General features: G+C 37.3%; 1 long non-coding RNA gene across 1 annotated transcript in view; it reads right to left on the bottom strand.

Annotated features, from left to right (window-relative positions):
- The window catches only part of LOC150054772 (uncharacterized), a 214,952-nt gene that overhangs the window by 170,805 nt on the left and 21,781 nt on the right, over positions 1-22,366 (bottom strand). The window contains exon 2 of the long non-coding RNA XR_016537655.1: positions 4,807-4,909. This is a non-coding gene — a long non-coding RNA (uncharacterized LOC150054772). The remainder of the gene's footprint in view (positions 1-4,806; positions 4,910-22,366) is intronic.

Below are 22,366 nucleotides of genomic sequence, written 5' to 3'. Positions count from 1 at the left end.
ACCACGCTCAGACGAGAGCTCCCAGACCCATCCCATGGTCCACTGTGAGGCCACTGGTTGGGCTAAGAGCTAGTGGTGAAGCAACACATAAGTTTTATTCTAATACTTTCCCAACTTTGTACTCAAATACGCTACCTACTTACCCCCTGACCTCTCTCATTCTATTTTTCTATCTCTGGACCTCTGTTCGTCTTTCATCCCTTATACTGCATGGATCTACATTTGATGGAATAGGAGATACACTAGGCCTCCTTGGCACAGGTCTAAACTTTCTTAATAAGGACCAAGAATCACAACAAATCAGAGAAAGGCTGGATAAGTGGGACTGCATTAAAGTGCAGAGATTTTGTATGGCAAAGGACATAGCTAGTAAACTAATCAGGAAGCCTACAGAGTGGGAGAAAATCTTCACCAACCAAACAACGGACAAAGGCCTCATATCTAAAATACATCAACAACTCAAAAAATTGAATCACTCCAAAACTAACCTCCAAAGTAACAACCATCCCATTAAAAAATGGGCCAAAGACTTAAAGAGAGTCTTCTCTGAAGAAGAAACAAAAATGGCCTATAGACACATGAAGAAATGCTCAACATCTCTGGTCATAAAAGAAATGCAAATCAAAACAACTCTAAGATTCCACCTCACTCCAGTTAGAATGGCCAGGATCAGGAAAACGAATAATAACAGATGCTGGAGGAGATGTGGCCAGGAGGGATCACTACTACACTGTTGGTGGGAGTGCAAACTCATTCAACCACTATGGAAAGCAGTGTGGCAATGCCTCAAAAGGCTAAACATAGAACTCCCCTATGACCCAGCAATTCCACTACTTGGCATTTACCCAACCATCCAGAAACAAGGACATACTAAATCCACTAGCACAACAATGTTCATTGCAGCACTATTCACCATAGCAAAGATATGGAACCAACCTAGATGTCCCTCAGTTGATGAGTGGATCAACAAGTTGTGGTATTTGTACACAATGGAATTCTATGCTGCTGTCAGAAAGAATGACATCGCCCCATTTGTTAGGAAATGGAAAGACTTAGAAAAAATCATATTAAGTGAAGTAAGCCAGGCTCAATGGTTTCCCTCATTCATCATAATCAGTAGAAACCTTGGGCTCTACTAGCAGAGATCTGCAATAGAGCAAAATCTTGGTACATAAGGCCATATAATGTGAAGCTAATTGAAAGGACCTCCAGGATATTGAAACAAAAGCCATATAATAAATGATTGTTGTCCTTAATGTACTATGTTGTCTCTCATCTCCTTTGCTGTCCCTTGGTTATCTCATATCTCACTTTGTTATCTGATATATTGAATTTATTTGTATTTGGATATTTGAAATTTGATAGGGAAGGGGGGAAAACCAAGACGGGTAGGGGGTGTGGGGGGGGAGGGAAACGGGTACCAAGACATGTGAAAGGGTATCAATGTATGTGAATTAATGCACCTTCTATCTGGCAAATATCATGTAACCCTTTTACTAATTACAATTAAAAAAAAAAGATAATGCTGTTTAAAAATCTTTTCCTTATTTTGTTTCATTTTATTAGACTCAATTAGCTGCCCATTTGTAAACAATTATAGTACTTCCATTTTCTGTTCAAATTGCAGTTTCTGAGTCAAACAAAACTTCCTCACCATGGAGAAGGATCCTTTTTCATTTCTATATGTTCTAAATTTGTTATCTTAAATAACTGATTTATTTTCTTCATCTCTGAGTTAGGCACATTACAAGCCCTGTATTTGTTTTGCTCACAATTGTAAATTTAAGGCTAAAACCTTAGAATTCCCAGTTCCCAGTAAATATTCAAAGGGAATGAACAGGCTCAAATGCAGGTGACAACATTTTTTTTATTATAGAAACTCTCTTTCTAAGCATTTTTTAAAATGTGTAAACATTTCTTTAGCACCAGTGTGCTTTTTTTACTTTTGCTTTTTTATTTTTAAATCTTAATTATCAATCAGTACTTAACTGAATAATTATTGTGTGCTAATAATATGCTGGATATTACATGAAATATTAGCTTATATTCCAGAGAGCCTGATGTCAAAACAGTCTTTTGGAGGAATTAAAATATATACTCAGAACACTAACAAATGATATACTAGAGAATTAAAACATGACTCTTTAGTACCATGGAACAAATATAAAAGAAACATGTTTCTTCAATACCAAACTTTAGATTCTATTACAGAGCTATAGTGACCAAAACAGCTTGACACTGGCAAAAGAACAGGCTGGAAGACCAATGAAATAGAATTGAGGACCCAGGTATTAACCCACAGACCTATGGCCAAAACAAGTGGTGCTGGCAGAACTGGTTAAGCACCTGCAGACAAATAAGCTGGATCCTTCTTTGCCCCCCTGCACCAGGATTAACTACAAATTGATCAAAGACCTCAAGGTAAAAGCCAACACACTGAAAACTTTACAAGAAAGAATAGGAGATACACTAGGCCTCCTTGGCAGAGGTCGAAACTTTCTTAATAAGGACCAAGAATCACAACAAATCAGAGAAAGTCTGGATAAGTGGGACTACATTAAACTGCAGAGCTTCTGCATGGCAAAAGACATAGCTAGCAAATTAACTAGAAAACCTACAGAATGGGAGAAGATCTTCACTAGCCCTACAACAGACAAAGGCCTCATATCTAAAATATATCAACTCCAAAACTAATCTCCAAAGAAACAACCATCCCATTAAAAGATGGGTGAAAGACTTAAAGAGAGTCTTCTCTGAAGAAGAATTAAGAATGGCCTATAAACACATGAAGAAATGCTCAACTTCTCTGGCCATAAAAGAAATGCAAATCAAAACAACTCCAAGATTCCACCTCACTCCAGTTAGAATGGCCAGGATCAAGAAATCTAATAACAACAGATGCTGGAGGGGATGTGTCCAGGAAGGATCATTACTACACTGTTGGTGGGAGTGCAAACTCATTCAACCACTATGGAAAGCAGTATGGCTGTCAGTATGGCTGTTCCTCAAAAGACTAAACATAGAGCTCCCCTATGACCCAGCAATTCCACTACTTGGCATTTACCCAATAGTCCAGAAACAAGGACATACTAAATCCACTAGCACAATGATGTTCATTGCAGCACTATTTACCATAGCAAAGATATGGAACCAACCCAGATGCCCCTCAGTTGATGAGTGGATCAGCAAGATGTGGTATTTATACACAATGGAATTCTATGCTGCTGTCAGAAAGAATGACATTACCCCATTTGTAAGGAAATGGAAAGACTTAGAAAAAATCATATTAAGTGAAGTAAGCCAGACTCAAAGGAACATAGGCTCAATGATTTCCCTCATTTGTCATAATCAGTAGAAACCTTGGGCTCTCTTGGCAGAGATTTACAATAGAACAAAACCTAGATACATAAGGCCATATAGTATGACGCTAATTGAAAGGACTTCCAGGATATAGAAATAAAAGCCATGTAATGAATGATTGTTGTCCTTAATGTACTATGTTATCTCTCATCTCTTTTGCTGTCCCTTGGTTATCTCATATTGTTATCTGACATTTTGGATATATTTGTATTTGGTTATTTGAAATCGGATAGGGAAGGGGAGAAAACAAGATGAGGGGTGGGAGTGGAGAGAGGGAAATGTGGACCATGACATGAGACAAGGTATCAATGTATGTGAAGTAATGCACCCTCTATCTGATGAATATAATGTAACCCTTTTATTAATTACAATAAAAAAATGGGGAAAAAAGAAACATGTTTCGGGGCCAGGAGGTTAGCCTTGTGGTAGAGTGCTTCCCTAGCATGTATGAAGACCAGGGTTCAATTCCTCGGTACTGCATACGTAGAAAAAAGCGGAAAGTGGTGCTGAGGCTCAAGTGGTAGAGCTCTAGCCTTGAGAAAGTCCAAGGACAATACTCAGGCCCTGAGCTCAAGCCCAAGACTGGGAAAATTAAAAAAGAAATATGTTTCTCAGTTTTCAATTCTTATTACATATTTAATGTATTCATATAGCTATACTACTATAGATAAACTTATGCACACGAAAGCATATAAACTATATATGATAGGTCTGTATTCTAGTAATGTAGTATAAGAGTTATGTGGGTTTTATCAATTATTATCAAAAGACTCAATAGTCTTACTACATAATTTAAATCAAAGCAAATTTTCAAAACTTTGTGTCAATATAAGGTATCTATTTTATCAACATCTTCTAATATGTTTCAACTAGTCTTGATGTATGAAAGGAAGAAAACATTTCATGAAGGAAGAAACTTTTGGAAAGGAGGTAGGATAAAATTGGAGAGGACAGGGACCAGGAGTTTGGCCTAGTTGAAAAGTGCTTGCCTAGCATGCACAAAGACCCAGGTTCGATTCCTCAATACCACCTACATAGAAAAAAAAAGTCAGAAATGGTGCTGAGGCTCAAGTGGTAGAGCTCTAGCCTTGAGAAAGTCCAAGGACAGTGCTCAGGCCCTGAGCTCAAGCTCAGGACTGGCAAAAAACAAAAAATGGAGAGGACATATAGAGTAAGATGGCAACAACTATTGATCTGGAAACGAAATGTATGGCCAAGCATTTCAAACAGAGGAAATGGCATTGTTACTGTGAAGATATGAGAGAGCAAGCATGTTCAGAACCATCCAGAAACTAAAACAAATGTAATACAGCAGAACAGTGATACATAAGGGATTGGTAAGAATCAGAGGTGGCAAACAATGAGGTTAGGCATGTAAATAGGGACCAAATCATGAAAATTCAAAGTTAAGTTTAAGGTCAAGGTCAAAGTCTACAAGGAACTCACCAGAAAAGAGTTGTTGATTTGAATATGGCATCATGAGAACCAATACAGTCTGTGTCTTCCCAAGGAAACTCTTTCTTGTAATGTTTAATGAGTTTTTGAAAATCTAAAACAGAAAAAAATGTAGCAAATGTTATGATTTTTCAGAAATGCAATTATTCTTTTTAAATAGAATCCATTATACTTTTACATTATGTACTTAAATTTACATAACAGGAACTTAAGGGATGCACCAATTTATACATAAACTGGATAATCTCATGCCTAAGAATCTCCACTTTCTGCGTCTATTATCTCTAGTGCTGTTTCTATGAAATGTAGAGAATGGCCCTCACTGCTCTTAACTGTTAGAATTCAGAGCCCTTAAAGTAAAGGCTCCCTGTAAAAGTGTAGCTGGAATCATGATAGGATTTCTTGCATAGACCAAATCTTGGTATTTATCATTGTATATCAATGGAAATAAGGCACACCAAAATTATAAGAAGGTAACTGGGTATTTCCACAGTATAACCAGACATGTATATTTGCCTTCTGAATATTTTTCCAACTTTTTCTTATTGTTTAAGCATGTCAATCTACTAACTTGAGTCCTGGTATTCTATTAATGACAGAACATATCTAAAGAGTATTTTGCATTAGTCATTCACTTCAAGTACAATCTCAAGTTTCTGAACATGCTGGGTAAGGTTTAGTCAATTTTTGGGTAAGGTTTAGACAATGTTTTTGTACTGTAATTTCTTTCTGAGCTTCAAAGCAAAAGCGAATGTACAATGTAATGCTTGTACCTAGCAGTGGGGAGATTGCTCTACAAAGCACAAATGGCTATCATTACTTGAAGCTCTATCTCTTTCCTCCTAACAAAGATCTAGACTATGAAGATTAAATGTCTTTCTTCCAAACCAATATCAAAATCTTCTCAACTTTGGGTCTGGGAATTTTGCCTAGTGGTAGAATGCTTGCCTGGCATGCACACAGCCCTAGGTTCGATTCCTCAATACCACATACACAGAAAAAGCCAGGAGTGGTGCTGTGGCTCAAGTGGCCTTGAGCAAAAAGTATCCAAGGAAAGTGCCCAAGCCCTGAGTTCAAGGGCAAGGACTGGCAAAAAAAAAAGCTTCTCAACTTTTTGTTTTAAAATAATCCAAACTCTTAGCAGTGTCCAAATCATCTATGTCATTCCAAGTCATCTCCACCAACTAGAAATGATATACGAAATTGAATAGATAAAGCAATTGTGAATGGTTCTCTTGGATCCTTCTTAATACTTTCATTTTCTCAACACTGATGGCAATAACACCATGTACCGTGATTTGTAGAACATTGTAAACTATTGGCAATGCTCAAAAATTCTGTGTTGAACTTCAAAAACTCAAAACCAATTCTTTCATGGAAAGAGAAAAAAAGGAGAGTGTTAGAAAAGAAAGAGAAGGATAAGAGAAACATACTAGGACATCTGTCTCCTTTGAATAACATACTGTAGAATTTCCTATCTCTGGAATATCATTTGCAGCATAGCTTTGCAGAACACTGTTTTTGTTCCTACCTAAATTATGAAATCTTGAAATGGACAGACCAACAAGATAATTTTCATCTACCAAAACTCATTAACACATTTCCTGCCACATGAGTAGACTCTTCAAAAGGTTAAACAACTTCTACTGGATTGAAGCCAGTTTCCAGAAAAATTAGCCATTGTGGGAAAGCACCACTGAGTCAGAACTTGGCAAGAACCATTTTAAATGTTATTGGCATATGATTCTGTCTTTATTTCAAAGGTGTTTCTTTGAAAATAAATCTGCCAAGAACACTGCCAAGGTGTTGACAGCTGACCAGTTGTATACATTTTCATCAATTACAGAACTTCCATTGTGGTTAGGGGAACAAGTTGAAATTAATATAAACTTTTTACCAGTGTTCCTAGCACTGACAGTGAAGAAGTCTTAAGACTCAAGTTCTAGTAGTTGCTGAAAACATAATGAATTTCTAATATTCTAAAAGAAACAAGTTTTTTAAAAAAATGGTTTGTACCATTGTTCCTTAGAAGTAAACTTCAATATCATATTTGGAACAGGATCAAAAATTTAAGAGCTCCTGAAAGAGGGTAATTTTTATTATTCTTGTAACCATCTATTTCCAAGTCTGCAATGACATTATTTCAATATTTTTTCTTGATGGAAATATTTAGCTGGCTGAGATGACTAGAACAGTTATAGTTTGCAATGTAGTAATGTATATTTAGAAACATCCACTTTAAGATTCTTTTTCTCCCCATATTTTTAGGAATGGTAGTGGCCATAAGTTATTGTGTTCTTTTCTTTATCCATAACTACAGAGGGATGGCAGGAGATGGTAAATTTTGGACATGGAAGGAGTTTAGCTTAACTAAGATCTAAAGCATTTATAAAAAAATAGTGATGAAGGTATAGCCCTTTATAAGCCAAATTAAACAAGACACTTAGAATTTATCCTGGGGCAATGGGAAGCCAGCAAAGGGTGTAAACAGAGAATACTTTTTAAATTAGAAAGATTTTTCTGGTTTCAGAGGACCAGATAATATTGAAAATAAATATGATGTGCTTAATATTTTCTTTGACACATAGGTTACTTGGATTTGATCATTGTCTTTTTTCTCAGTAGGTTGTATAATTGAAGTGTCATCATCACTTGGCATGTCAGCATGCTTATCTTTGTGTTTTCTGCCTAGATTTCATCAAGTTATCTTTTTTTGTTTTTCTATTTTTCTTTAGAAACTGTCACAAAACAATAGATTGAGACCTAGCAATTTGGACAGTTTTATTACATTTGTAACTATTCTTAGAAAGTTTTATTCTTCTCAATTTTATAAAGAGTGCAAGACCTGAGATTTCAAGGAAATGAGGAGATCACCGGAGGTAAGAAATAATAGTGGTCTGAACTTGGGTGTTAACTGTAAGATGGTCATGGGGAACTGATTGCAGATTAAAGAGGAAGTTATGGTGATACAACGAATGACGGAGGGAGAAAATGAAAGAAAAATGCTTAGATAGCTGGCTGGCTAACCAGCAGTTACACACACATACACACACAGTAACCATCAGAGAAATTGCCTTTGAGGTCAGGTTATGCAATCCAGAGAACTAGTAGACATGGCAGGTGAAAATGAAAAGAATATGCTCAATTTACTGGGATTAAGAGGAACTGGTCATCCGGGAGTTTGGCCTAGTGGTAGAGTGCTTGCCTAGCATGCACGAAGACCCGGGTTCGATTCCTCGGTACCACATACATAGCAAAAAAGCCGAAAGTGGTGCTGAGGCTCAACTGGTAGAGCTTTAGCCTTGAGAAAGACCAAGGACAGTGCTCAGGCCCTGAGCCCAAGCTCAGGACTGGCAAAAAAAAAGAGGAACTGGTCCGGGAGTTTGGCCTAGTGGTAGAGTGCTTGCCTAGCATGCACGAAGACCTGGGTTCGATTCCTTGGTACCACATACTTAGAAAAAGCCAGAAGTGGTGCTGAGGCTCAAGTGGTAGAGTTCCAGCCTTGATAAAAATCCAAGGACAGTCCTTAGGCCCTGAGCTTAAGCCCAGGACTGGCAAAAAAAAAAAAAAGTGGCAGAGATATGAATTGGAGGCTTAAGAAAAAAGAAGACAAAAACAAGATAAAAGACTGAAATTCTTTTTTCCCAAGTTTGGAGATAAATCAAGAAAATAAAGCCTCATGGAGGAAGCAAACAGAGCTTTAAGAAGCAAAGTCGGGAGTAGATCCAAAAACTATGATACCTATACAAAAATGGAATTTTACAGGGAAATGGATGAGACTGGAAAAAATTGTGTTAAGTGAAATGAGTCAAACTCAGAGCGACAAACAGTACCCATTCTCCCTAATATGCAGAAATTAAACCTAAAATACACTGGGAGATAATAAATTATACAGGATTCTAGATACTCACACAGAGCGAGGCCAAAAGAGAAACACAAAGGCACAGTGCCTAAGTGCCTCTTCATATTTATATTAAGAAACATATATACACTGAAAAGAACTTCAAGATATGGAAACAACAGACTTCATTTTTTTCTCTTTTTGGTAATTCTGTCTTCTTACCTTATATATAGTATATTCGAGTGTACATTATCAGAAGGTTTGGTGGGATGGTACAGTACTGAAGGAAAAAAAAGAGGTTTTTGAAAAAGTACAGCAGTAGAGCTCATTGGACACTTATGAAAGTAAACTATACAACCCCCACATGGAGACAGGAGGAAGAGACTGGGAGATAATGGGGGAAAAGAAGATACTATACAAAAGGAAATGTACTTATTACCTAATTCACATCATTCCAATCCCTCTGTATATCACCTATATCCTAACAATAAAGTAAATCAGTACATTTTTTGAAAAAAAAAAGAACAGGTCTTAGCAGTGTCAGATGCTACAGTGTTTTCCAGAACAGTAAGAACTAAGATATTATCTCCTTGTTGCATCTACTGTAAGAATGAAGACCACTCCCAGGAACCACAGTGGTAGACATCTACAGAGACATTGTCACATCAGTGTACAATTTCCCAGGCTCCTTATGATGGAAAGGACACAAGTATGGACTGGTTAACAAGGGATGCCTCCAATTAATACCAGCTATGGAAATAAATACATGGAATCTGATAAAGTATATTACATTGAGATTCTGGAACAAAATGAAGTCATTGTGTGCTCATTTCCCATGATCATTATTCATTCAATTGCGTCTTTTGTTGAAAACCAGAAATGTCTTAAGCAGGATTTGGGTGAGGTTAAATTTTGCTTGTTTAATATCTCAGGCCCAGAAAAATGAAGTTATTCTTGAAACAAATGATACTGAACTGGTACTGGATCCAACTTCTTTGATTATGCAAGCCATAGCAGTTAAACAACAAAGATATCAGAATAAAATAAAAGGATAATATTTATGTCCCTGAAAAGGGAACTGTTTGGCATTTTGAGGACTAATAATATTTCAGGGATCTAGATGTGGGAAAAAAAAGGTAGTGAAAGATTCCCAAGACCTACATCTCCGTTCCAATGATATATAGAAAAGAGAATGAAACAGAAAGACAGGGAAGAGGACAGGGTAAGACTGAGGAAGATAGGGAGAAGCGGAGAGACAAGAATTAAGACAAAAGGAAGGAGATAGAAAGGAAGCAGACAGGGAAGTAAACAAGGAAGAAGCAAAAGAAGAAAACAGGAAAATAGGGAGAGAAGGAAGAGTAATCATGAAATCTCCCAGGATGGCACACATTAACAGCCACTTGAAGACTTATTTCTGTAGAATGGTTGGAGCAAAGGTCAGGTTGTAGAAGGACTAGAAAAAAAGATAATAACAGGATATTTTTGAACTTCAGGTTTCTTTCTAGCCATATGAAACCATGTTCTTTTTAACAAAGGTTTGACCTTACACAATATTCTTACTCTCCCACCAAAATATTCCTTACAGTGAAAAAGGGGATGAGCCTCTGCATATCCAGAAATATAGACTCTTGTAACTACAAATTTTCCTCAAAAATTTTTTTGGAGAAAAAGATGTTTAAACTATAAACTTAAGGACTATAGAAGTTTTCTACCTTAGGAAAAAGGACTCCGGCAAAGTCCTACATAGAAAAATGTACATGTGTCAGCATGACTCCCCAAAGACAGTATCATAGTTCTCTATGAAAAATGATGCAAAGAATCACAAGAAACCAATCAATGCTGATCTTGAGAATTAAAAAAAAATCAGTTGTCTGGAAGTGGCTCTGTAGCTCAAATGGTAGAGCGGTAAGCTGAACAGCTCAGGGACAGCACCCAGGCCCAGAGTTCAAGTCCCACGACTGACAAAAAAAAATCAATTTCTGCTCCTGGTGTATTGGTTTACCATAAACTAGTAATACAAATCTTATCAAGTCACATAAAAGCTATGAGCCTCAGTTTCTTCACCAAGGAAATGAAGGAGTTGATTTGCATTTTTTGGCCAGTCCTGGACCTTGAACTCAGGGCATGAGCACTGTCCTTGGGTTTTCTCAAGGTTAGAGCTCTACCACTTGAGCCACAGCACCATTTCTGGTGTTTTCTGTGAAGGGGGTACCGAGGAATCAAAACCAGGGCTTTGTGCATGCTCGGCAAGCACTCTACTACTAGGCCACACTCCTGGCAAATTTGCATTTTTACTACATTTCTTTCCCGTCCTCATTTTTTTTCTTTTTTTACATGAAAATGTGAAAGGCAGAATATAAAGAGCTAAACTAGCTTTGAGAGACATTGTTAAATGAAACTATGTGTAAGAGTTTTGAACTGTGTTCCAAGAGGAGTAACTTTCCTATAGAGATACCATGCCAAGTATTCAGCTAGAAATTTTTAAGAAATTTCTATGAGTCTCTACTCTGAAGTCATGGACTAGCAGAAACTATGGATCAGAACAAAGAACATGGCATAATGTCTATTTTGACTTTTTTACATGTAAAACATTTTCAAACTCCAAAGTCATTATGTTTTTATTCAGGTAAGACTTTTTTATATTTTTTATTGTAATTAATAGAAGGGTTACATTATATTCGTCAGATAGAAAAGACTTTTTCTTAATTAAATACGTACTATTCAATTAAATTCAGTGAACAATATAGAAAAGAGAAAAATGAATAGAATATACTCCATGTACTCAAAGATCTTATTATGTGAAAAATACAAAGTTATAAAATTATAAGGAAAGCAGAAAGAACAAATACCACATAAAAAGAGACAAGTCACATGTACATATTTTTCCATCCCTTTGACTTTTTGTTCTAGCTTCTCTGTTTTACTTCAGCTCCTAATATTCTGTTTTCCATTTCATTTAATCTGTTACACAGGCATTCCACTGTGGTTTGCAGTGTGGAAACAGAACCTTTTATGCTCCTGAATTCTTTGTGGAGATCAGTCCTCATTGTCTTAAATGTGTTTTTTAATGAGGTGTATAGTATTTCTATTTTAACTGCCTACCTTTTGGGGGGAGTTCTGGATCTTGTCATTTCTTCTTTGTACTCTTGAAATAATTTTTGCGTTTCCGCAATTCCATTGTCCCAGTTCAGTCATCATTTCTTCTTCACCTCCCTGGGTTCTTTCCCCTGGATTGTTATTGGCTTTTGCATTTGGTTTGTTGTCTTCATTGTTTGTGAATCTTCTAATCGTTCATGGTGATTTACACATTTGGGTTCTGGGATTGTTGGCTATGACCTGGACTTGGCCTACTCATGCCCAACAGGTGGCAGCCAGAGCATGGCCTAGGCTAGCTTATATTGTTTGAACTAGCCCCATGCCACCATAGGCCAGCAAGCTCTCTGCAACTAGCAAGTTTTTGGTCTGGTCTTTATAGTGGCTAGGAGAGCTTGATTCAGGCCTGTGTGATGAACATGTGCTTCAGAAGGGCTGGGCTCCCACAGGTGTGCAGGCGTTTATGCACTTTACCCTTGAGCTAGTAATCATCCAGAGAATGGCCGGTGCTTGGCAGCCAGCTTGTGAGCATACACTTGGCCCCTGGCTAGCTAGAGGGAGCTCTTCCTCAGGTCAGCAAATTCTCCCCTGGCAGGCCCTTGGACATTGAGAGACTAGAGACCAAACTCCAAGGTGGGCATGAGCTTCAGAAAGGGTAGTTTCCCTTGGTGCTTGGGAATTTGTCTGAGCTGTTTTCTAGGAGGTCAGGTTTCCTTGCCCACAGACTAGGACTACAGAGGATTCAGGGCCCTAGCACCCATCCAGTATGAGTCCCAGCGGTCTTCTGTTGGTAATCAACTGGTGGGTTGGAGGGGGATGTGGAAGGGCTCTGGCCTTTTTGTCCTCTTCAAGTGTAGTGGCCCTTCTTGGGCAGGAGGGAAGGGTCCTGGGCAAGCTGTCTGGGTCATCACCAACACTGGTCTCCCATGGTCAGGGGCAATCCCTGGTAAGGTACTCACCGATGTGGGGGTTTGTTGTGCGCTGCCTAGCATTGCTCTGTAGCTGGATGCTGCAGTCTCACTTATTGGGTCCCGGAGTCCTGTGCAGTCCTGGAGCCAGGTACTTGGTGGTTTTCTGTCATTGTGTATATCAGTTATGAGGGATTTTTTCCATTCCTGGAATTCTCTATTTGCTTTTATATTTGTGTTGTCAATCTCTTGGGGGAAAGTGTGTTTTAGACTCTAAATCTTTGATTAGAGGAAACTAACGCGTTTCTCGATTGCTTCATCACCATCTTCTTCCATCTCTCAGGCATTACTTTTCTTAAAATAATTATCTCAAAAGGATAAAAGTCATAATTTCTGCCTCATTACAGAGTACTCCTTCAAGACATACATATGTACAGATTTTTGTTCTCTTCTCTTGCTTATTGGTACCACAAGTCATCTTACCAATCAGACTGCCCTGATGGGTAGGAATGTGGACTAAGAAGAAATGCAGACCTAATTTGTCAGTTACAACATATATACATATACATATATATATATATATTCCCATCAGGGTGGCCATATTTCACAGTGTATAATGTGCTGACTATAGATCTCCTGACATGATAAATTTTATGGCCAAATGTGGTGGCATTTCACAACCTCAGGGTCAATGAAGGATGATTGGTCCTTCTCTGATGGGGTCAATTGTGATAAATTGCCCTGCTGAACTTCCCATGAAATATGACAGCTCAGGTTAGCCAAATTCTCTTTGATGTTATCCTGAACTCATTCACTAGTAGAGTTTTCCACTTAGGATGCAATGATATCACATTCGGCTTTCTTGCCTGTGTTATTTTGTCAGCAGGGAAGAAGAAGGTTGTGTAATTTCTTTCCTGGGAATATTGTGGATGGGTTTTCTTCCCTAATTGTGAGAGATGAAGGACACTGTTTAGGAGTGGTGGAAGAAATAAGAGATGCCTGTTCAATTTCCTTCTTCTTTTGTCAATTCTAGTATAGAGCCACCAGCTCATCTTTCCTGAGATTATCCTTCCTCATATATAAAATCTTGAATAGTCCACAGACTGATACTATGTAATCTTTCAAGGAAAACGTTACATAATCAGAGCAACAAAGAATGATATTTCTATTCACAGAATTCTGTAAGAGCCCTATATATGGAAATGAAACCTGAAAACTGTGCAACAATCACTTGATTTTTGCAGCTTTTCAAGACTTCCATATGAATGACAGCAATAATAATAGTGCATGATACTGCAGGTCAGTGTCACCACAACCTGACGACAATTAGCTCAGCCTGTTTTCAGGAGCACAATATCATTCTTCAAACTCTCTCACAAAATAATTATGAGATAATAATGATAAGTCACTGCACTATTCTGGCCCTTAGATTTTTTACTTGTGAGGCAAAAGTTATTATTCTTCATTGCTCCAAATTTCCTTTCACAGACAATATAAGTGGCTTAGTCAACAATGTGCCTAAAGTACAAGACGTCTTGGTTCAAATCCTGGATCCTTCACATGTTTGCCTAGCAAAGTTAGCCAATTAATTGAATTTCCTGTGAAATAAGAGAGATGGTGATGATACTAAACTCAGGAGACTGAGAATTAAATAATTAAATACATTTAAACAATTAAGTATCATCATGAAAGAAACAGTTTTCAATACTTGTTAACTCCTACAGTTCCATATTATATTTAGAAAAAAACATTGCTAGCGTTATACGTGGGATTTTATATACCTTCATTGCAACTAGACTTTGCACATAGGCAAATTATTATCAATGAACAGAACAGATTGTGTAGAGCTAGCATTAAATATATCCATTTTATCAGCATGTGTCACAATCATATACACAAAGTAATACCTTAAACATGTCCCTCCTTTTAATTAGTCATATTCTGGTCCCCTTCCTCAATGCATGTACACACACACACACACACACACACACACACACACACACACCAACACATACAAACTATTTCATTTCCAACTGCCCAATATTTTTATACAATATCCTTAGTTTTCCATCCTATTACAAATAACCATGGAACTCACTCAATACAATTTAATTGATGATAATAAAAATATAACTTAGCATGAAGATAACCACCTTGGGGTGGTAAATTATGTTCACATAGTCAGCTATATGTGCTTTATTATCCATTCACATAGCATATATTTTTAAAGGCTTCCACATATCTGGACCCATAAATGTTCTTTTAGGCCCCAGTGCTGTAATTACAGTGATATAATATCTGATCCAAAAACAATAAGATAATTGACATAATATATCAGCCTATTTAGACTTAAAGTCAGGCAAATTTTAAACTGAAATCTTCTGGCCAACTCATATATCTTCATTTTTAAACACACAATGACTTGTAGTTAAGCAATTCATTAGATGGATAATTGTCTTCCCTTCGTAGGACTCTGAGTCTACAGATACATTTTCTCCTGTTGCCTTTCCTCATGTATAAATACTAAAAGGGTTTAGCTAAATAATCTCAAAGATTATTCCTTTTCTAATGTTTTATGGAACTAAGTCAAAAATATCTCTCCATGTCAGAGGATTAAAGAAATAAGCACAGGAAGGAAACAATGCATTTTAAAATAATGACTAGAAGGGTATGAACAAAATGGAAAATTTCTGGGCAGTCAGCTTGTGGATGAACTTTATTATTACCTACAATTAATGTCTGTCTTTCTTCTTTATCCCTGTCCTATTCCATTGCACCGTTATTACATGAGCTGCCAAAAAAGAGTCAAATGTGGTCAGCTTTCCTGGAACTTTACGTCTGGAGAAATTCTAGAAGAAACTCCTGGCTTTCAACAGATTGATAAGTCAACTGAGCCACCACTGACACATGTGGAAAAATCATTGCTTTTAGAGTTCAAAGACTTTAAGCCCATTCTTTGTTTGGCTATATAATCAAACCACAAACAGCTCATGTATCCTCTGTAAGGTTTAGGTTCAAGCATTTATCAAATGCAGATCTTCAGTAGTGGCAAGCACAGACTTTGGCTGGCTGACTGGCTATCTACATCTATCTGTGTTTGTCAAGGTAAGAAGCATTGTAATTCCATCTCTTCTAAAATGAAGAGGTGTAGAGTCATTGAGATGAAAAGAGATAGCATAGGTGAAAGTATACTGTAAAGCCCAAATGTATATATTCTGGAGTAATGGTTACTATTGGATCATCTCATTTGAATATTAGAGTTTTTATGCCAAGGTGACTATAGTCATATAAACAAAGCAAACTTTTGTTTTGGCTAGATATATTCTAGATTAATAATTATGTTTTTAATAGCAAGGATTTATTTTAGTATAATAGGGTTAAAGTAGAAAGAAATAGAAAAAGAAACATTTCTTGTTTATTGGCTAGATATATTCTTAATTCCAACAGTAGAGGTAAAAAGAAGTCGAGAGCAGATCTTTTTCTTTCTACCAAATTTTAAATGGTGATAGGAATAGTATACATATAATATTACAAATAGAATATTATAATTATTATGTATATAATTTGTAAATCTATATAGCATTATATACAATAAAAATGTGCATCTCTAGCATGCAGCACAGGGATAAAGTAACCTGGGACACAGTTGGAGCTCAGTAACTGCAATAGAACTACGGTAATGCATGATGGAAGTCTAGCTACTTAATCATATAAGATACTTATCACATTATTGCAAGATTAAAGAAAGGTAATGCACCCTTGTAAGATTTTTTTATGTTCTATGTTATGGTATTTAATATAAATATATGCATATATATATATATTCTGAATTCGCAGGCCAAGTGTGCTGTACTTGTAGTTGAATAAACATGTAGCCTAAAAAAAAAAAAAGAAAGGTAATGCAGTTTGCATTCTTTCTTTTCTTTATTTAGTGAGTCAGGAAGCTTGAAGTCCATCTGGGACTTGTCCCTGAGCTCTTCAGCTCAAGGCCACAACCCTACCCTTGAGCCAAGCTCCACTTCCCATTTTCTAGAGATTAATTGGAGATAAGAGTCACAGGTCCCCAGCTGGCTTTGAACCTTGATCCTCAGATATCAGCCTCCTGAGTAGCTCGGTTTACAGGTGTGAGCCACCATGCCCAGCACAGTTTGTATTGTGAGAGTTATCAGTTGCATCATCCAAATTCCACCTCACCATTATCTGCTCTCTCTTAACAATTGATTCTGGGGCTTCTGGCAAGGTGACATTTCCAGGTCAGTAGGAACAAATACAATGGTGCCCTTGTTTCTTTTTTTGGCCCTAATCTGTGCAATGAAGACCCAGCACCCACCATTATGCTTCATAAGATAATGGTTCCCTGTTTTTTGTTTTGGGTTATGTTTGTCAGTTGTGTGACTTGAATTTTGGGCCTGGGTGTTGTCCCTGAGCTCTTCACCTCAAGGCCATTGCTCTACCACTTGAGCCACAGCACCCCTTCCAGCTTTCTGGTGGTTAAATGGAGATGAGATTCTCACATTTTAGTGCCCAGACTGGCTTTGAATTGCAATCCTCAGACATCAGCCTCCTGTGTAGCTGGGATTACAGGCATCAGCACCATGCCAGTCTGGTTCCCTGTTCTTTCTTCACCTGATTTTATCCTCCCCTTCTTTTACAACCTCCTCTTCTAACTCCCTACAAGATAATAACTTTACTCAGAGGACAAGAACCAACCGCAACAACCAACCACTAAATACTATGACTTACTGATTTTTACTTTTAGTAATTTGAATGCATGTGTAATAAATGCCTAGATAAATGAATATAAACAAAAGCCATATAATGAATTATTGTTGTTCTTAATGTACTATGTCATCTCTCATCTCTTTTGCTGTCCCTTGGTTATCTCATATTGTTACAGTATCTCACTTTGTTACCTGATATATTGGATAAATTTGTATTTGGTTATTTGAAATTGGATAGGGAAGGAGGGAAAACAAGTTGAGGGGTGGAGGTGGGGGGAGGGAAATGGGGATCAAGACATGTGAAACAGTATCAATGTATGTGAATTAATGCACATTCTGTCTGGCAAATATCATGTAACCCTTCTATTAATTACAATAAAAAATATATGGAAAAAAGAAACAGACAAATAATAAATATAAAAAGATCTGCATAAAAAAGTTGTGGTATTTAATCTTTAATAACATAAGTGAAACTGTTACTGAGAAATATATTTTCAACAAGATCTGAATTGTTGCTTTTCACAATGAGAATGGTAAGAGATTAAAGGAGAGACATTAAGGAAACAGAAAAACAAAGATACAAATACTCTTTTAGTGGTTGGCTTAAAGTTTATGACTTCTCACTGTGCAATCTATTACTTCACTTCTCTATAGTGCATTCTCCTTCCCCCACTACTCTTAAAACTTATCGAAGTATTTATTCTTGGGGTTCAATGTTCGATCAGCTCACTCTTCACAATAGCCATGAGAATTGCATATTTCACATGCTAAATTTGAAGAAACCTTCTATACCTGCCCCATCAAATTGCACTTGGCTACCAATTGAGCTTGCAAAATTTATGATCTGTGAGCGCCTATGACCATGAACAGCTGTCATGAGTTTCTCTGGGACCACAGCAATGATGATTGAGAAGAAAATCATAAGTGTGTTTGGTTTTGAAATACTGTATTGGTCTACTGAGACTTGAATAAGAAAAGTGAAGATGGTTCTATTTCATTCAGATTTGATTTTAATAAGACTCCAGACTGACATAAATTTTCCAGCCAAATGGGATCACTTTAAAAACCAGGATATAGTGTTTTTCTTCCTTTGTACTTGATTTTAATATTGAGTTTTTAAACTAGAAGCCATAAAGCAATATTTGATAAATATTTTAATAGATTTTTTATAATATGGAACATAGTATGCTTGCTAAAAATGTAAAGAAAAACAAGATGTGATGATACAATATTCATTGCATAGATAGATGATGATGACAGCGGATAAGGATGATGATAGATAGATAGATAGATAGATAGATAGATAGATAGATAGATAGATAGAGGCATATATATGTTTTACAGAAATATGGGAAAGAGAGTAAGAAAGAAATCCACAACATAAAGTAGTTTGCAGATTTGCACAGGATAATGGCAATTTGTCAAAAAAAGAGTAAAACTACAAGAGAATCAAGAGTTATGAGCTTTGAGTTGCTTTACTACAAAAAAAATGGGGAATAGTATTTCAGTTGAGGGACTAGAAGGGCTTGGCAGGTAAGAGATAAACCAATGTGAATAGTATTAAGAAATCATGATGCAACATTTAAATGTCAAATTTTAAAAGACCTTATAAAACAGGCTAAATAACCATGGCCTTGCTGCCACAGTTAGGACAGAGTCATTCAAAGGTTTGGAATTATGACATCTAGCAAGTGACATTTTGTAGGATTCATCAAGAGGTTTTAAGTAGATTAAAGGAAAATAGCTTGGAGGTAAGGCAATAGTGGAAAAAAAAACTTTGTGGGCAGTGAATGGGTGAAGTGCTTAGGGGGTGGGTTTCAAACCTCCTTCATTTGCTCTAGAGTCGCCAGGATTTTATGTTTTTTTTGGTTTCACCGTGCCCCTCTTTTTAATTAAAAACAGAACTGAGGAAAAGGACTAGTGTGGTTAAGATTAAAAGCTGTAGCCCATGTAAATCACCTAGCAAAGAATTCTCTCTGTCCACCAAAGCATGATGTTTTTTGTTTACTACCTATTCTCACTTTTGAAAGATAATGTTGTTGATCACACAAGTATTGGCAAACCAAACTTTCTGGCCTCCTTTGTTTCTGAAGGGCCATCAACCATATACCATGTCATTCTCCTGCACACGTTGTGTTATATTGCCCTTGTTTCTTCTAGCTTCCCTTTTCTGTTTGACAGTGGTGGTGGGTAAGGCAGAACTTCGTGTGTTTATCTGGAGTCATCTGTGTTTTGTCACTCTACCACTTCAGAAATGACTAACGAAACCCAGTCTTTAAGGAGTGTGAACTCAAGCATCTCAAATTTAAAACTGAACTAATAATGGTTGATCTTTTCATTAACTTATTTTTCTTTAATTTTCTGCTGTGAGATTCAACTCAGGGTCTTTATGCATACAAAGGAAGAACTTTCATTGAGCTATATCCTCAGCACAATGTTGGATCTTAAATGTACCCTACAGTGCTTCATTCATGTTTTGAAAACTGTTCCTAATACAGCAGTGTTCAGAGGGTGGCCTTTGGGGAGTGATTGGATTGTAAGAGTTCTGACTGTATAAATGGACTGATGCATTTCTCCATTCAGAGCTTATGTCTGATGAAGGGACTTTGATTCTAAAGGGCTGGCTCTCTCTCTCTCTCTCTCTCTCTCTCTCTCTCTCTCTCTCTCTTCCTCCCTCCCTCTCTCCTTCCCTCCCTCTCTCCTTCCCTCCCTCCCTTTCTCCCTTCCTTACTTTGCTTACCAACACCCTTGGGTATCAGGTCTGCTCCACCATAGTCCCCCATCATTTCTTTTTGCCACACCAAAATAAAGACATTCAGGGTTATCCAAGTCACGCCAAGTGACTATAGACTGAAACAATAAGCCAAAGCAACTCTTTTGCCCTTTTAAGTTGTTGTTTCGTGAGCATTTTTGTTCCAGCAATAGAAAGCTGATAATACCACTTATTTGTATAAAGACCATTTCCCCCCCCCAGGCTACAGTATTTTTCTTTCACATTTTGATTTGCTTGCCAGCCTTTCACTACTGCCATATTTTATTTCCTCTAAAAGAAATCAGACAAACTCCTATGCTGTCAAGAAATGATTTGTCAATTCACCAGCTTTATTTAATCGAAACGAATATGTACTGATCTCTCCCAAGCTAATCTCCAAGCCTTTCCTAAGTACTCCAGAATGTTACCTCATGGAGCATTTCTCATAGATCTCTGAGTTACATACTAACATTATCTCATTTTATAGGTGAGAAAACTAAGATTTAGCAAGATTACATTTCCTGGGTTATATAAATGGCTCTACTAAGTGGCTACATCCAAATTCACAGTGGGCTGCAGGTCAACAGATGTATGCTTACCTACCTTTATATTACTTGCCAAGTATACAAATCAGTTTTTATTATAACTTGATTATAATGAGAATATCTTCCCATCTCCATCAGGGCTTTTATTTTTACTACTATTTATGAGGCACTATTGCCTGGTGTTTCATGTACTCTGATTATCTGGATGCTTCATGGATTTGATTATCTGGATTCAAGAACAAGCTCATCTCTTTGCAATAAGCCTTGTACAAGTTATTTAAGATATCTGTGTCTCAATTTCCCATTTTAATTTGGAATCATAAAAATGATTTCTGGGTAGAGTGCTTGCCTAGCATGCATGAAGACCCGGGCTTGATTCCTCAGTACTACATAAATAGAAAAAGCTGGAAGTAATGTTATGGCTCAAGTGGTAGAGCTCTAGCCTTGAGAAAAGCCCAGCAACAGTGCTCAGACCCTGAGTTCAAGCCCCACAACTGGCAAAAGAAAGAATTTCCAATAAGATTTTATAACAATAATATGAAATGAAATATGTATAATTCTTGGAAAGATCTGCAGCGAATTAAGCTCTTAATGACAGAAAGTATCATTACTTTTTATCTCTTGCATTGTACTGATCACAAAGTATTATGGTTCTCTGTTGGTCTTTCTCTGATTCAAAATCCTCAAAGGCAGCAACCAGCATGTCATTTTTGGAACCCTGATAACTAGCAGTGGTCTAAAGTATAGTAAGAATATATGAAACTTTTAAGAGCAAGATAGATGTACACATCTCTGTTAGTAGGCAAAATAGATGCTTTCATTAGATACTTTCCTTAGATGAAAGCAGGATATAGTCAAGTGACTCTTAATTTTGAGAATTTCCTCAGTTCTTCACACAGAGAAGGAAAGTGCAGATAGAAAAGTCATCCACAGCTCCTTGCTTACAGAGAAGACGCAAGCTCCTCACACAACCTCAAAGAACCTTGTCTGTGAACATTGCTGGTCGCTATTAAGCAGCAATGAGGAATAATGGCCTCAACACTCACTTGAATTCAGAGATACACACTCTTATTCTGTATCAAAACAGAAGTGTGCCAGACGCAGTGGCTCATGCCTGTAATCCTAGCTATTCAGGAGGCTGAGATCTGAGGATCATGGTTCAAAGCCAGGTCCAGAACTAAAGACCCTGAAACTCTTTTTTTTTTTTGCCACTCCTGGGCTTGAGCACTGTCCTTGGACTTTCTCAAGGCTAGAGCTCTACCACTTGAGTCTCAGCACCACTTCCGGCTTTTTTCTATGTATGTGGTACCGAGGAATCGAACCCGGGTCTTCATGCATGCTAGGCAAGCACTCTACCACTAGGCCAAACTCCCAGCGAAGACCCTGAAACTCTTATCTCCAATTAACCACTAAAAAATGGGAAGTGGAGCTGTGGCTCCAGGGATAGGGGAGTAGCCTTGAGCTGAAGAGCTCAGGACAACACCCAGGCCCAGAGTTCAAGCCCCATGACTCACAAAAAATAAAAAAAGAAGTACATCACAATTTTGTAATTATTTCTTTTTGTAGATGCTGTTTCTTTCCTTTATTCATAGGCTCACCTCATCATCTTCCCTCATCCTCACTTGGTCTGCATGTACAGTGAAAGAAATACTGCATTCACAATGCTCTATTAGCCTCTTAAGAAGACCACA

The sequence above is a fragment of the Megascapheus bottae genome, chromosome 14 (assembly GCF_031878675.1).
Source record: "Megascapheus bottae isolate mThoBot1 chromosome 14, mThoBot2.hap1, whole genome shotgun sequence".
Classification (NCBI taxonomy): Eukaryota; Metazoa; Chordata; class Mammalia; order Rodentia; family Geomyidae; genus Megascapheus; species Megascapheus bottae.
This window is presented reverse-complemented; position numbering and strand designations above follow the sequence as displayed.